Source organism: Zea mays, chromosome 5 (genome assembly GCF_902167145.1).
Source record: "Zea mays cultivar B73 chromosome 5, Zm-B73-REFERENCE-NAM-5.0, whole genome shotgun sequence".
NCBI classification, from domain to species: domain Eukaryota; kingdom Viridiplantae; phylum Streptophyta; class Magnoliopsida; order Poales; family Poaceae; genus Zea; species Zea mays.
In genome coordinates, this window is record NC_050100.1 from 106,730,409 (window position 1) to 106,748,425 (window position 18,017).

General features: G+C 42.1%; 1 pseudogene; it reads right to left on the minus strand.

Annotated features, from left to right (window-relative positions):
* Window positions 1-12,238: 12,238 nt before the first annotated feature.
* Window positions 12,239-17,660, minus strand: LOC103626772 (uncharacterized; annotated as a pseudogene).
* Window positions 17,661-18,017: the final 357 nt, after the last annotated feature.

Here is an 18,017-nt window from a genome sequence, read left to right on the forward strand (position 1 = left end):
CTCTTTTCTTTTCTCCTTCCATTTTAAAATTCCATTTTTCAACTTAAACTTGTCTCACAAATTTGAATACAAGTGCAGAAATACAAGAACTTCAGCATGAGATGTATATTTATGTATTTATTTATTTGTTATTTGACAAATATAATTCCATTATTTGATTATGCACGAATAGAAGAAATTCAAATCATCTCCAAAAGTTCCATAAATTCCCAAACCACTAAAAATAATTATATTTATTTATATTTTTATACAAATTTTGGGCTTTACAAATCCTACCCCCCTTAAAAATCATCTCGCCCTCGAGATTAGTAGAAAAAGGGGTATAGAAGGCTTTAGCTTTTAGTTCCTAATTATTTTCAAGAACCAAAGTTTTCTTTTCTTTTAAGTTTCTAATACTGGTAAGAAAGTGGCTAGAAAATCATGGGCATATTGTATTTTTGCTAATGGGTAATATTAGAGAAGGATAGGATAAGGTATGGAGAATTCCTATACTGGGTGGCAGCTCTTGACTTGTCCGAAGATGTTCTTTGGCGCCTATCCTTCCTTGACGATGATGTTGTCTTCTTTCTTGGGTCTTAGTGTTACCACGAGAGTTAGAGACCTTCGGTATTGGTGTTACACACCAAGAGAGATTTAGATAGGTAGATGGTTGTGAAAAGTGGGATTGGTCAACAAGGTTTACTTTTCTTTTAGGTTGGGCTAGATAGGTCATACAACCCACTATGTTGGTTAAGTTGTTGCTCATGTCCGAGTTGGTCTAGGGCACCAATTTAGGATTAAGACATGTTTATAGGAGTAAGGTCTAATCTATTTCACCAGGAATAACTAAACTGTTAAATGAACTTACATTAGATTAGATTGGTATGACTAGTTCATACTAGATAAGATCTAATAAATTTAGATTAGATCATAGTTGTTACTCTAGGATGAGATAAGCAAAGTGGTTAGGATAGGATGGAAGGATAAGATAGAATCTTTTAAGATTAGAATGGATCTATGAAGCTAGATATATTTTAATGGGGAATAATCTAGGTTGTCTAATTATCTTATGAACATATTTTTTATGCCTATATGTATATGCAGATACAATTGTGGTCATTACTCCACAACCCATCACACTCAATCAAATAACCAAATTAGATAGATATCATAATAACAAACATTCAAGTGTATAAATACCTATAAAAATAGTTTGTTTTTGTTCCTAAGATTAGGTCTCCTATTCCTAAAGGTCACTTTAGGTACAGGATTTCAAAGTGTGAAACCCACTTTTGTCTTTAGAAGTGAAAAGATCAGAGTAAAGCAGCAATAGATGCAAAAAGATTGAGGTATGTTTTAGAAAGAATCAAAGTAGCAAAGGTAATTAAGTAAGGGTTATTCATTTCTATCTAGGTTTCGTCCTACATTTAACATTGCTCTGATACCACTTCTGTCACACCCGGATTTAGGAGCCAAACTCGAGCGTGATTCACATCTGTGCTAGGATCATGTCTCACACATATGATGACTCATGGTACAAAAATAAATGTCACATCTTTAATATATAAAGGAGTTCTGTACAAAATAGTTAAATAATTACATCATATGAAGATAATGATCTAACAACCATAGTTGACTAGGAGACGACGACCTAGTCCACTCACGAACTCATCACAGGATCATTCACGCGCTTAATGTGGCAGAATCGCCCGAATTATTCCACCTTAAGTGCCTAAGTCACGGCTCAGGGGCCGCAACACAATTAAATCGGAATAACTCGTCAGTACCTCAGATCTAGTCGGATAGAGCCACTTAACCAGGATCAAATACCAAAACTCACTCGAATGTGAGTCACTGAAGAAATACAATAAAGCAGGAAAACCTCAAATTAAAGTATTGGAATTTGAGTTCACAAAATAAACTGCAGCGGTTAATCAATATCGTCAAAAGTGAGGAATAGGGTAAGGCCTAGCCCACTACTCCTCCTGCTCCTCCCCTACCGGAGCATCATCCCACTCGACCGTCCAACCCGGTGGCAGGGTGGTAGGCCAAGTTACACCATCAACCATATCCTAAAGTGTACCTGCAAAAGTTATGCCACAATCAAGGCTGAGTATACTAATACTCAGCTAGACTTACCTGGTGTGAGGAAACTACTCCTCTACCTCTAGACCATGCAGTTGTTTGGCTGAGGGGTTTGGTTTGCCAAAAGCACTAGCTGAGTCTAAAATCAATTTTTAGCTTTTCAAATTCTAGCATCATTATCTTAGCTAAGTTTGCTCCTTCTAAGCATGCATGGTAACAAGCATTTAATTCAATCAACAAGTTATCTCATATGAAGCCTCATTTCACTTATTACTCAATGTAGTACAAGGGGTCAAGCAGTCTCATTAGCTGCGAGAAGCAGATGATTCGAATCGAGTTTTTAAACCTTGCAAGATAAACCTAAACACACGATATGTAAGGGCACTCCGTCCCCACACACGTCAACCATCCCCATCGATTCTTCGTTCGCGACCAGGGCTCATCGCCTTGGCATACACTGACCCCGGCTGCCGCCGTGCAGTGACCACACTTGTACCCACCATAGCTAGCATGGGAGACCCAGTCTCAGGACAAGTGAGGAGAAAAGTCCGCGCCCGGCTTCACTCAGGTACTAGGTTTACCGGTTACCATATTTCCCGACATGTGTTTAGTATGTTCAAGCGCTTAACTCAGGTATCCACACATTAATCCTTAATTCCTTTTCCTGTCTCATGGACAAGGCATCCACCCTGGATCTAAGTCCATAGACCATCATAGATCTCGTTATCAAGATGAATACAATCAATTCCTGACCTCGCGCGAGTGCTAGAAAAATCACTCGACTTCTACCGAAATCCTGATTAGCATAGCAGCTACTCGACCTAGCATACTAGTATCCATCTCAAAAAGGAATCCTGAGTTCATGCAACTAAAGGTTTCAAGCAACTCCTACACTTAAGTGCACATTACAAGCCTACAAACATTAAGTGTAGTAAAGTAGCATATATAAATTGGTTATGCATAAAACCGGGGCTTGCCTTCAAATGCTGGGGCTGCGGGGAGATCCTCGATGGCAGTCTCGGGAGCTTGCTCCTGGTCTTCCTCGTGGACAGCTCCTTGCTTAGGGATGAGCACGTACTCTCCGTCAGCGAGATTGCAATCTAATGAATGCAATGAGTAAGATACATGCATGGCATGATATGCAATTTAGCAATTAAAATTTGATGGGGGGATGATCAATTTAATAAGGTAGAGCTTAATCTTACTACTGAAGATTTTTGTGGTACACTTAGCAAATTAGGGTCAAGCTTGGTTAAGCTAATTGGTAAGTTTATTTTGGTGTTCCATTGATTTATTTTTAATGTCTTAGTGAGAGTTTATTTAGATTCCTAGCTGAATTCATTGGAGTGAGATTTATTATTCTCTCTCTTCTTTTCTATTTCTTTTATGCTTTTAAGGTGGGTTTGAACTACAAGATAGCTTAATAAATTTTCAAAAATTCTGCAAATATTACAATGGCTTCTTACTGGTGTATAATTCTCTGTCTCAAAATTTGGGGCTTAAAAAGTGAGTGGTTCTCTCTGTATAAAATTATCAAATATTAGGGCAGAGGGGGTATTTTGAACTACAACCTTCTTTTAATAGGGGGTTATTTTCTAAGACTTATTTTTGCTGGCATTTAGATTTTATAACATGACTTTGTACAAATTTGCAGCCACTAATACTTATTAGTTATTTTATTATGATTTTCTAAAGTTTTTAGCCAAAGGGGTGCTTTCTACTACCACTATATTTGAAAAATATCAAACAACAGATTTCTAATTTTTCCTATCTTCTTCTTTGTGCAAGAGAAATCATTTTAAATTTTGGTAACTTTTTGCTTAAGGGAAGGGTGGTAGGAATTTCTTGAATTAAATGGCCTTTTTCTTGAAGTATTGGCAATGGGTATTATTTTGCAGCTTTCAATTGGGTTTTGCATTTTTCTCTGGTGGCCTACTTCATTATTAATCTGGTAAAAATTTATTTGCCCATTATTTCACAACTTTTGGCTTGCTTATGATTTAATTGACATATGGCTCAATATCAAGTTCTATTTGTTCACCTTACTTAAAATGATGGACTGGGGTATTTATCATTTTTGTAGTGGTTTCCTAGTGGTTACAAGTCCAGTGAATTTTTCTTAACAATTTTGAACTTGTATTCATAATCCTAATAATTGTCTTTCTAGTTTGATTAGTGCCTAATAAAACATTTTGCCTCGAATTTGCTCTGGACTAGGGTTCCTTTTATTTTTTCTAGCTTCTTTATTGCTTAAGTGGATTAGGAAAAATATTTGCATCCAATGTTTATTATTTTCTAGTACCTTTCTCATTTTCTTAAGTTTTGGGCAATTATGGCCTTTAGTAGATAATCCAGTTTAAATCTTCAATACTGGGGTGTTCGATATTTTTAAACAGTGTCTAAGTGGGGTTTGAACTTCTACAAATTTTCTTAAGTTCAACACAGAAGCATAACTAATTTTCGTCCTTTTAAAAAGGTTTGGTCAGTTTCTTTAATTAATTCCAAACTCTAAAATTTAAAACAGAAAGCACAGGGTTCACTATTTTTATGTGATAGTTCACAATATTTTGAATCCAGCAAAATTGTTTGGCTAAATTTGGTTGAATATTACTCAGGATATAAATTTCCTAAGTTCTATGCTAGATTTAAAAAGAATAAATAGAAATGGATAAAGGAAAAAGGGTTTTGTACCTGGCGAAAGGTTTTCAGTGTATTATAGATAGGTCCTCGGTTCACTATTCATCTGAGTCTATGACTCTGTAGAAACCCCCCTAGGGTTTTATGAAATCGAACCCACGATTCTGCCGGGTCCGAGGACTTGGAAAGCTTCACGGGCTACTAGCGAAGCTAACCGAGTGACTGGCGTGGCTTGGAAGTGGCTGGGGGAAGCTGGCCACGATGGCCGAGGCTCGGGCGGTGATGGCGGGTGGAGGAGAGCTCGCCGGAGTTGGAGTTCTTGCTCGGGGCGTGAGGTGGAGTGAAGGGCAGACTGTTGTGCACCCGGGATACTTATAGACGCCCTCGGGCATGGCTGGGCGCAAGCGCGGGGGACAGAAGCCAACCGTGTGCGGCGCGCGCGCAGAGTGCAGCTAGTGCGCGGCCGAGCGCTTGGGCACGCGATCGAACACGTGGAAGTGTGATTCTGCCCGAGTTCAAACGCCCGTTGGCCAACCAAAACGTGCATATCTCGCCAAGGATCCTGTGTAGCGTCTCTTCACCATGCCAAGGTCTTCCGGTCGTGTGTGAGTCCCGAGTGAAGATATGGCCTGGGTGAGAAGATATGGTGGCCTGAAGATTGCTCTGTCAGCACTGTCCAAACCGAGACAAAACCGGTGTCACGTCATGTCAAACGATTTGTGTTTGGTCTCAAACTTCTCTAGAGTGTTCCTAGGGTATTTTGGCGCCACTTTGGTATTTGGACATCGAGGATTTGAGTTTTGGAAAATAGGGAACACATCAGAACTTTAGGAAGGGTTTGAAATTCAGTTTTCTGAATTTCTGAATTTTTCCCATAGGGCATGGGTTCAAGGGCTGATTTGGGGATTTTGGAAAATTCAAATGGCAAAACCTTCTTACTATAGTTTGTTGGTTATTTAGTGCACTAAAACTTTGTTATTTGGTTCTTACCAAAAATTTGTATTTGTCCCAAGTCTTTTCCCAAATTCCCTTTATGTGCACTTAGGATTAATTAGGGTTTGAGAGTTCTTCTTACCTTGAGGTTCATGGCATGATTAAGGAGAATTTCTTAAGATTAAAAAGACTCACTGTAACCTTTGTTATTAATTTTTGATGTTCATTCCTCTATTTGGTTCACATGTGATAATGGTTTTGGGTTAGCTTAAAGAAGAAACCCTAGGTGACACTGTGGTGTCACAGCCTTCCCCCTTAAAGGAATCTCGTCCCGAGATTCGAGTCGGAGTACTCCCGGGGTGAAGTGAGGGTTAAGGCTTTCTTGATGTGGGTGATTTATTCATTAAGTAAACTGCTCTTCGAATGCCATTCTCTTTGCAACTTCGGAAGGAAGTCCTTTTAATTTTAATCTTACAATTAACTCTTTCTACATTAAGATCATTTGTCTTATATTTAGATTCAAAGGGCAGGGGGAGGGTTGGGCATGATTACGTACCAATTTCCTTAGGTAGACAATTGGGGAAGTTGGAACGCAAAAATTCTTCAGTCTCCCAAGTAGCCTCTTCTTCTGAGTGATTACTCCATTGGACCTTATACATCTTGATCGATTTAGCCCGAGTTGATCTTTCTTTGCAATCCAGAACCTTGGAAGGGTACTATTGGTATGATAGATCTAGCTCTATTTCCAATCTGGTTCTGCTATGATCTCAGTCGGCAATCAAACACACTTCTTCAGTTGGGATACATGGAATACATTGTGGATGGCAGACATTTTTGGAGGTAACTTCAATTTGTATGCCATGGGTCCACATGCTTCTATGATCTCGTAAGGTCCAATGTCGCGAGGGGCTAACTTGCCTTTGATCCCAAACCTCTGCACTCCCCTGGTGGGTGATACCTTCAAATATACGAAATCTCCCACCTCAAACTGGAGAGGTTTCCTTCTCTTATCATGGTAACTCTTCTGCCTGGCCTGAGCAGCTTCCAGATTCTTCCTAATTAGTTTGACCTTCTTTTCAGCTTCAGTCACTAAGTCAGGTCCGAAAACTTCTCTTTCTCCAGGCTTAGACCAATTGAGGGGTGTTCGACACCATCTTCCATATAGAGCTTCGAAGGGTGCCATCTTTAGGCTGGATTGATAACTGTTATTATAAGCAAACTCTACCAAGGATATCTTCAATCTAACCATCAGTTCTTGCCACAATCGATCGCACAAGCCCTCAGCATATCTTCAAGAATTTGATTTACCCTCTCGGTCTGACCATCAGTCTGCGGGTGGTAAGCTGAACTTCTGATTAGCTTGGTTCCCAAAGACTGTTGCAGTTGTTCCCAAAATCTGGCAACAAATTGGGCTCCTCGGTCAGAGACAATGGTTCGAGGTAATCCGTGCAAACACACGATGCGGTCAATGTACAACTCTGCATACTTCTGAGCCTTATCAGTGGTGTGCACTGGAAGAAAATGTGCCACTTTCGTCAATCGATCCACAATAACCCAAATTGAATCATGATGACGAGAGGTGTTGGGCAGACCCACGATAAAATCCATGCTGATGTCATCCCATTTCTACGAAGGTATAGATGGGGGTTGCAAAGCTCTAGCTGATTTCAAGTGGCTTGCCTTTATCCTCTGACATGTGTCACATTCTAATACATATTGGGCTATCTCCCTCTTCATTTTGGTCCACCAATACAAGGGCTTTAGATCATGGTACATTTTGGTGCTTCGTGGATGCATGGAGAATTTGGAGAGATGGGCCTCATCCAAGATTTTCTTCTTGAGATCTTTATTTTTAGGAACCACCAATCTGCTTTCAAACCACAATATACCCTTTCCATCTTGGTGGAAACATTTATACTTCTCTGTCCTCTGACGGAGGTTCTCTTTAATGATTTACACTCCCTTGTCACTGAGTTGGGCCATGATGATCTGGTCTTGTAAAGTTGGCTCAACGGAAATGTGAGACAAAGCACCAGAAGGAATCACTTCAATCTTCATTTTGCTCAACTGATCACATAGGGTGTTGATGCGAGAATCCATCATAACACAGTTGCATTGCAATTTCCGACTCAAGGCATCTGCCACCACATTGGCCTTCCCTGGGTGATAATGTACCTCTAGATCATAGTCCTTGATCAGGTCTAGCCATCTTCTCTGCCTCATGTTGAGATCAGCCTGAGTAAAGATGTACTTAAGGCTCTTATGATCTGTGAAGATGTTGCAGTGGGTTCCCATCAAATAGTGTCTCCACATTTTCAATGCATGGACCACGACTGCTAACTCCAGGTCATGAGTGGGATAATTTTGCCCATGAGGCCTGAGTGCTCTTGATGTGTAAGAAATGACTCAGTTGTCTTGCATCAAGACACAACCCAGTCCAGTGCCAGAGGCATCATAGTACACATCAAATGGCTTGCTGCTTTCGGGTTGCGCTAACACCGGTGCTGTGGTCAGATGTGGCCTCAATGTGTGGAAGGCATCTTCACACTTCTGACCCCAAACAAACTTGGCTTCTTTCTTCAACTATTCAGTTATGGGCTTCGCAATCCGAGAGAAATCTAGAATGAATCTTCAATAATAACCAGCCAATCCCAGAAAACTTCGAATCTGGCGGACAGTCGTTGGCGGCTTCTAGTTCATCACCTCTTGCACCTTATCAGGATCAACAGCTATGCCTGCCTGAGAGATAGTGTGACCCAAGAATTTAATATCCTTTAGCCAAAAATCACATTTTGACAATTTGGCATAAATATGGTGCTCTCACATACGTTGAAGCACTACATGCAAATGACTGGCATGCTCTTCTTCATTCTTCGAGTACACCAAGATATCATCGATGAAAACCACTACAAACTTGTCCAGTTCAGGCATGAAAACAAAATTCATCAGATACATGAAGTATGCTGGTGCATTAGTCAGCCCAAATGACATCACCAAAAATTCATACAACCCATATCTGGTTGAGAAGGCAGTCGGCAGTCTTCGGAATATCACTTGCCTGTATCTTGATCTGATGATAGCCGGAGCGAAGGTCTATCTTGGAAAACACTTTGGCTCCGACCAACTGATCAAAAAGAACATCATTACGAGGCAAAGGATACTTGTTCTTGATAGTCACCGCATTAAGTGGGCGGTAATCTATGCACAGCCTCAAGCTTTTATCTTTCTTCTTCACAAACAAGGCTGGACATCCCCAAGGCGAAGTACTTGGGCGGATAAAACCTTTGTCCAGCAATTCTTGCAACTGTTTCTTCAACTCTGCCAACTCAGCGGGTGGCATCCGGTAAGGCCTCTTGGAAATAGGTGTCGTTCCCGGTTGCAACTTGATGGCGAATTCGATGTCCCGGTCTAGGGGCATTCCTGGTAATTCATCAGGAAAAACATCTACATACTCACAGACCACTGGAATCTTCTTCCAAGGTGACTCCATCATAGCAAAAGCACATGATCGAGTATAATCTTGGCTGGGTAGATACAACACCAGGTCTTCGGATGTAGGAGAACAGATCTCTAGAGCTCTGGCAGCTACATCCAACACTACTCGGTGTTGAGTCATCCAGTCGGCTCCAAGAATGATGTCCATACCCTCTAATCCCAAAATCAGGAGTGTGGTTTTGAAGATTCTACTTCCCATTGAGATAGGCACATTTCGGTTTAATTGGTTGGTTGCAATTTTACCCCCAGGTGTGGCTATCATGAACGACCCTTTTGTATGATAGAAAGGCAATTGACATTTAGCACTGAACTTCTGGCTAATGAAACTATGAGATGCACTAGAATCAAATAGAATTAATGCAGGTTGATTAAAAATTGAAAATATACCAGTCATGATGGGGGCTCCCTCAGGTAACTCCTCCAAAGTAGTGAAGTTGAGCTTCCCGTGTCTGACTTGCACCTTCTGCTTTCTTCTCTTGTCTTGATTTGGTGCTGGCATCTGCCTCTGCTGATTTCTTGGGTGATTCTTAGCATAGTGGCCAACATTGCCACAAGTGAAGCACTTGTTCCCATTACCCTCGCGGAACTGCTGCTGCTGCGGAGGCTGATTGTTCCTTGGAGCGGGAGCGGGAGCAGGACAACAAGTGGGTGTTGGCTGCTGCTGCTGAGGTGGCCTGATCACCCACCTTCCTGCCTGCTGCTGAAATCCCCTGCTCTGATTGTGGGAAACAATCCTGAACCTCTGGGTCTGAGCGGATGGTGTTGCCATTGGTGCCTTCCTCTTCTTCTCTGCCCGATGAGCTACAATACAATCCTCCTGGGAGATGGCCAGGTTGACCAACTCATTGAGCTATCGGCCTGGACATTGTTGAGATGCTCACGCAACTTGGTATTGAGACCCCTGCGGAAGCGATCTCTCTTCTTCTCATTGAAATCAACATGATATCCTGCGTACTGGCATAGGTCGTTGAAGGCCTGATCATACTGCAATACTGTGCAGGTTCCTTGATTGAGTGCCAGAAATTCATTCAACTTGCGATCAAGAATTCCCGCTGGGATATGGTGCCCTCTGAAAGTAGTCTTGAATTCCTCCCAAGAGACTTCACGATCAGCAGGTAGCATGGCGTGGAAATGGTCCCACCAAGTCCGAGCAGGGCCGCGAAGCTGCTGCGCTGTGAAACGAGCCTTGGTATCATCAGGGCAGTCTCCTGCGAGGAGGGGAAACTTGGACTCCATGACGCGTAACCAAACGTCAACGTCCAACGGATCCTCTGCCTTGGTGAACAAGGGCGGGTGCATACTCAGGAACTCTTGGTAGGTTGCCGCTGCCGGAGGTCGCTGCGGCTGGCCTCCACCATACTGCTGAGGGTGGGGCTAGCGTTGCAAAAGCTGTCATAGAATCTCGTTCTACTGGGCCATCAGTTCCTGCAATGTGGGAGTTGGAGAAGGTGGCAGGGGAACTTGCTCGTTTTGCCCGCGACGCTGCCTAGCTACCATCTGAAAATAGAGATTGTCGCCATTGTTATCCCAATTCACAATTTCGAACAACATGCTATTATCTCATATGGAAGAAGAATTGCCATAATTATAATATTAGGTTTGAATGAAGATAACATGGTTACAAACATCCCACAGATCTCAAAAGTTCACAAGGGTTACATCAATTAGGGGAAAGTACTAGTAAGCCTAGTCAAAAATCTGCCATTACTAAGCTTGCATAGGTTTCTATCCGCCTAAAGCGTCAAAACGACTGATCAACCCTGAGTAGTGGAAGCGACACTGGATGCGGGTGAAGGGGGCATCTCGGAGGCCGTCACATTGGCACCAGGGTTGGTCCTAACTCCTCAGGAGCCTCTTCTCCCTCGCTCCCGGCTTCATTGGCCTCCATCTCCAGATGATGCATGTCTAGGTGGTCATTAGCTTCCTCGAGCTTCTGCTGCACATCATGGAGCTGGTTTTCCAAGACATCAATGGTGTTGTCTCGGATCTCCACATGCTGCTCCAAGGTGGTGATGCGCTGGCTCAGCCTTTCCACCTATAGGTCCTTCTCTACCAGCTCAGAGGACAAGTCGACCACAAAGTCTTCTCGGCTGTCGAAGGTGAGCTTGGTGGTTTGAGCGAGGTTAGCAAGATGTGCCATAGCGTCGCTCTGCAGGGCCTGAAGGCTTCACACTCATACACTGAACAGTGACCCTCCCAACCAAGTCAGGTTACATCGCCCACACGTCCTTCACATGGCTCACACGGTTGCACCACATGGGGTCATCCTTCTTCTTAGCAGGGAAGAGTCCCAAGGGGTGCATCACCATCTCCAGGGGATGGAAGCCACAAAAAGTTGTCAGGGTCTTCATAGCTACCGCTTCAATGGTGTCGTCCGTCCTGAATCCAATCGTCTCGGAGTCAAGGGAACGCCAACCTAGCTAAAGGGGATGAGCCTCCAGAGTCAGCCAGACTCGGCAATGTGCGCACACGTAAATATTACGCGGGAGCAATTGTTTGTGGCTCGATCTTCTCGAAGGATTTTCGAAACTTGATAAATATCGTTGCGTGACCTGACAAAGAGGCTGCGCACCGCGAGATCTTGCACACGCGACGAACAATCGAGACAATCGCCCTTCCACGTACCAATGAAGCCAGCCCACGCAATCACGTCATATAGACGTGAAGGCACAAACTGGGTGAACCACAGTTCGGCGTTCTACAACTCCCTCGAGAATCGAAAGAACAAGTCCGCAATTCTCTCAAGACTCACATTGAGAACTCAAAGAGTTTGTATTTCTGAATTGGCAGCCAAAAAGATCCACTCGTCATCTATTACATGGATACATATAGCACTAGTGGTGTTTTCAGTTTAGATAAAATAAATGGGAACACACAGTGGGAAGTTGTAGCACTCCTTCTATTAATAGCCTGGCCTAATGGAACTCTTTGGATGGTTGATACTCTTTTGCATGCTTGTACGTGTGTGGACAGCAACCTGGTTGCTGACTGCCTTCTTAACTCACAAATTTATTTGACATCCACGGCTGATCTGCATGGTAGCTGAATGGTCCGTCCTTCTCCCTTTATTCTCACAAGCACGTCCAAGCACCAAGCTATCATTATTCTTCTAAGTTTCACACTGCAATATCAGCATGTCACAGAGAGAGCTGATCATCACAATGTTGGAAGGCAAAATCCATCATCGTCCCATGAACTTGGGTACACGCCATCATTCCTAAGAATATTCAAACAACAACTTGAAAGCACTGACTGATCTGGATCATTGTGATTAATTAAAATAAGGTTAGCATTCACCTGAGAATAAATTTCCTTCTCTAGTTGTTTAGCTCGCATTCTTGTAACTGGACCATCAATATTTGTTGCATTCTTATTCTTTATAATTTTAGTGTCAATGCTAGGGGTGTCCTCATCAGCCTCCCTCTCTTGAGAAGGAGTCGTCCTCGACTCTGACTCACCAACAAATGGAAGCAAGTCTTTAACATTGAATGTTGCACTCACATTGGAATATTCAGACGGGAGCTCTAGTTTATAAGCATTATCATTTATTTTTGCAAGAACCCTGAATGGACCATCTCCTCAGGGTGATAACTTACTCTTGCGGTGTTGAGGAAATCGATCCTTGCGCAAATGTAGCCACACTAGATCACCTGGTTTAAAAAGTACTTTTTTCTTACCCTTGTTTGCTTGCTTGGCATACTGAGCAGATTTCTTCTTAATATTTGTCCTTGTGTCCTCATGTATTTTTTTGATCAACTCAGATCTCTTGATAGCATCTAAATTAACTTGTTCCTGCAATGGTAAGGGCAAAAGATCCATCGGTGTATGTGGTTTAAAACCGTAAACAATTTCAAATGGACAAAAATTAGTTGTTGAATGTACTGCCCTGTTATAAGCAAACTCGACATGTGGAAGGCATTGTTCACACATATTCAGATTCTTTTTCAGCACAGCTCACAACATAGTCGAGAGAGTACGGTTGACAACCTTAGTTTGACCATCGGTTTGTGGATGACAAGTGGTAGAAAATAACAATTTGGTGCCTAGTTTACCCCACAATGTCTTCCAAAAGTAGCTAAGAAATTTGGCATCCCGATCTGAAACAATAGTCTTTGGCACGCCATGTAAACGAACAATCTCCCTGAAAAATAATTTAGCAACATGTGAGGCATCGTCGTTCTTGTGGCATGGAATAAAATGTGCCATCTTAGAGAAGCGATCAACAACAACAAAAATGGAATCGCTCCCCCTTTGAGACCAAGGTAACCCCAAAATAAAATCCATGGATATATCTTCCCAAGGTACATTTGGAATTGGTAATGGAGTATATAGACCATGGGGATTAAGGCGGGACTTAGCTTTCAAGCAGGTTATGCAGCGCTCAACATGCCGTTGGACATCACGTCTCATATGTGGCCAAAAGAAATGATCGGAAAGCATGTCCAATGTCTTTTTCACACCAAAATGACCAGCTAAACCACCTGCATGTGCTTCCTGCAAAAGAACACCACGAATCGAGCAAGCTAGAATGCAAAGTTTGTTAGTCCGAAATAAGAATCCATCATGAATATAGAATTTATCCCATCCTTTTTCAGCAATGCAATGAGAGAAAGATTCATTAAAATCAGAGTCATCAGCATAAAGTGTTTTAATTGATTCCAAACCAAGCACTTTTGTGTCTAGTTGTGTAACCAAAGCACATCTTCTTGACAAAGCATCTGCAACAATATTATCTTTGCCATGCTTATGTTTGACAACATAGGGGAATGTTTCAATGAACTCGATCCATTTCGCATGCCGACGGTTCAATTTACCTTGACTTTTCAGATATTTCAAAGCTTCATGATCAGAGTGTATGACAAATTCTTTAGGGAATAAGTAATGCTGCCATGTTTCTAAAACTCGAACTAAGGCATAAAGCTCTTTGTCATAAACAGAGTAGTTCAGGTGTGGACCATTTATTTTTTCAGAAAAGTAAGCAATGGGTTTACCTTCTTGAAGTAGCACACCTCCTATGCCAATACCACTTGCATCACACTCAATCTCAAAAGTCTTACCAAAATCTGGTAATTGTAGGAGTGGTGCCTCACATAGTTTTGTTTTTAGCTCTTGGAATGCTCTCTCTTGTTCATCTCCCCACAATAATGGAACTTCTTTCTTTGTCAAGTTGTTTAGTGGTGCAGCAATTGTGCTAAAATCTTTGACAAACCTCCGATAGAAACCTGCTAGCCCATGGAAACTTCGAACTTGACTCACATTTTTTGGTACAGGCCAGTCCTTTATTTCTTTGATTTTGTCTTCATCAACCTGGATGCCCTCTGCAGTCACAACAAAACCAAGGAAAACAACACGATCTGTGCAAAAAGTGCACTTAGAAATATTACCATATAACTTTTCAGCTCTCAAAGTAGTAAGTACTTGGCGAATGTGATCAATATGTTCATCAAAAGATTTACTGTAGATCAAGATATCATCAAAGTATGCAACCACAAATTTGCCAATAAATTCCCTCAAAACATGATTCATTAAACGCATAAAAGTTGAAGGAGCATTTGTCAAACCAAAGGGCATCACAAGCCATTCATATAAACCAAATTTAGTCTTAAAAGTTGTCTTCCATTCATCTCCAATTTTCATGCGAATTTGGTGATAGCCGCTGCATAAATCAATTTTGGAGAAAATAATGGAGCCACACAATTCATCTAACATATCATCAAGACAAGGAATAGGATGACGGTATCTAATAGTTATAGCATTAATAGCACGACAGTCAACACACATGCGCCAAGAACCGTCTTTCTTAGGGACCAAAAGAACTGGAACAACACATGGAGAAAGTGATTCTCGTACGTACCCTTTGTCCATAAGGTCTTTTACCTGCCGTTCAATTTCTTTTGTTTCGTCGGGATTAGTTCGGTAGGCTGGGCGATTTGGAAGAGAAGCACCGGGAACCAAATCAATTTGGTGCTCAATGCCACGTATGGGAGGGAGACCATCGGGCACCTCATCAGGAAACACATCCTCAAATTCCTGCAATAAATCAAGAACAGCAGTTGGCAATGTCGAGGGTAAGGTGTTAGTAGAAATCAAAGTGTCCTTGTGCAAAAGCACAAAGAATTGGGCTGTTGTGTTTTGTATTTCTCGCAAATCTCCCTTGGTCACTAATAAACATTTGGTATTTTGTGGCAATCTTTTATTTTCAGTGGGCTTTATGGAGTGGAGTGGTTTAGGATTCTCTCCCTTACTATTGTTGTGTGTCTCACTCATTTTTCTTTTCTCACTCTCTTCTCTATTCATGCGAGCAACATCAGAAGCATGTATATCTTCAGGAGTTAGTGGGACAAGGATCACTTTCTTCTCTTTGTGAACAAACGAGTATTTATTTGAGCGACCAAAATGCAAAGAATCGACATCAAATTGCCATGGACGACCCAATAGTAAGTGGCATGCTTGCATTGGAACAATGTCACAATCCACCTCATCATTATAGTCACCAATTGAGAATGGCAAGCGAACCATGTATGTAACCTTCACTATCCCTGAATTATTCAACCATTGCATATAGTACGGGTGAGGGTGGCGATGCATTTTCAGGCCAAGCTTCTCAACAAGCAGGACACTAACAATATTGTTGCAGTTGCCACCATCAATTATAAATCTGCACACCTGTCCTTTCACTTTGCATCGTGATTGAAATAAATTATGGCGCTGTCCTTGCTTAGCTGCAACTAATTGTGTTGAAAGAACACGACATACCACCAAAGAATGATGCGGTGAACCAAAAGGAGATGATAAACATTCAGATTGCAGCGAGTGATAATTGGGCTGTGATGTGCTTGACAAATCATGTGATAATGGAAATAATGGTAGTTCAGTACCAAACTCTGGAGCACAAATGACTTCTTGCACTACTTGATCCGGTGCAACAGCTACAGTAGTGGTCTTGTGGCTACCTGAAATGTGATAGGGTGCAGCCAGTAATGTGATACTCCAATTATTAGAGGGATCAGTAGAAGATTCATGGTGACTAGCTTCTGGTGGAGAAATATGAGTGTACAAATCACCAATATCAGTAAGTAGTTCATCAAAATCAGCACAAGTAATTTCTTCTAGAGAGCTAGGAACAATAGCTTGAGTCATGTGCTTCTCAGCAATACAATGAACTTGTTTCAGTGCTAAACAATTCAGGCCCAATTCGCATTCACCATCCTCTGCTTCATACTCAAAAGTTTCCAAATTTTCATCATGTATATTGGTGTCATGGGTTACATCCTCCTCCTCACTTTGTGAATCATACGAACCATCTGCAAGTGCTAGAATAACATGCCGATTGGGGCATTCAGCTTGCTTATGCCCATGACCACCACGCTTAAAACACTCAATATTACTTGTCTTTTTTTGGCTGCTGCAGTAGAGGAGTTGTACTGATTAGAACTCATAGCTTTGCCTTTCCCATCAGATTGCTTTCCAGAAGCTGAAACTGAGCGAGGGGTTGCACGAGATGGTGTAGAAGCTGCATGAGATGAAGGCGTGTGTGCCCTCGAGCCTTGCTGTTGTGAATTGCGCCATGGAGTAGAACTATTTTGTGCTGAAAAAGAAACATGGCTTTTATAAGATCCAGCAAGCTGTCGTTCTGCCCTTTTAGCAAAATGAACCAATTCTGTTAGATTTGTGTAGTTCGTCATGTCCACTTTATCAGCGATGGGTTTATTAAGGCCAACCAAGAATCGAGCCAGTGTAGATTCCTCATCCTCAGTAATTCCCGTACAGAGTAGGCACATCTCCATTTCTTGAAAATATTCATCAACACTGCGAGTACCTTGCACAAGGCGTTTGAGCCGCAAATGTAAGTCACGAGAATAATATGCAGGAACAAAACGACGTCTCATTTCCCTTTTCATGTCTTCCCAAGTGATACGATCTTGTCCCACACGATGATATTCTGCATGGATTTGATTCCACCATGTGATGGCATAACCTTTGAATTCAAGGGTTGCCAACTTTGCCTTCTTCTCAGCAGGGTACTCATACAAATCAAATATTTGTTCCACCTTTGTCTCCCACTCATAATAAGAATCAGCATTTTCCTTGCCGTTAAATGCAGGTATGGACACTTTAACTTTGCCCAGACCATCTTCACCTCGTCGGCGTTCTGGATCACCACGACGCTGATCACGGTGGCCATCATCACCAGCAAATTGGTGGTCACCAAAACCACCAAAGTGACCACCTCCACGATCATCGTAACCACCACGGCGGCCATGATAACCTGCTCGATGGCCATTTTGATAACCAGAATTAGGATCACCATCAAAACCTGTAGCACCTCCAATTGGAACACGTTGTGCACGGCCAAAAAATTGTGGCCTCATATTCGGAGCACCGAAATTGCCAAAACTAGCACCATGTCCTCGACCAGCACCACGTCCTCGGCCACCACCTCCAACAGCAGCACAACGTGCTGCCTCTGCCTCCAAGGCAGCATGATCATCATCTTCCACATGTTCTTCATTGTCAGGTTGATCCTCCATGTTAGGTGCATGGCGTAGATCATGCTGAAGCACCTGTAGTTGCTGTATCAATTGAGTAATTTGTTGTTGCATCGCTTCGAACTCCGCACTCGAAACAGCACCACCGAAGTTTGAGTGAGATCCATCTTGTCCTGTCATATTAGTATAGGAAAAAATAGGACAATGTATTTTTTTGTGGAGTCACTCCCTCACCACTTACTGCACAAGTTCTTTATTTCACTGAAAGAGAGTGAACCGGGGCAACAATAGTAGTGGAAGAACGATTGTCACAGAGTCGAAGGTGTACAGCTCGCGAATGCTTTGGGTGGAGCTTGGTGGGGTAAATTTGTAATGTACTACAAGCTGAATGTATGTATG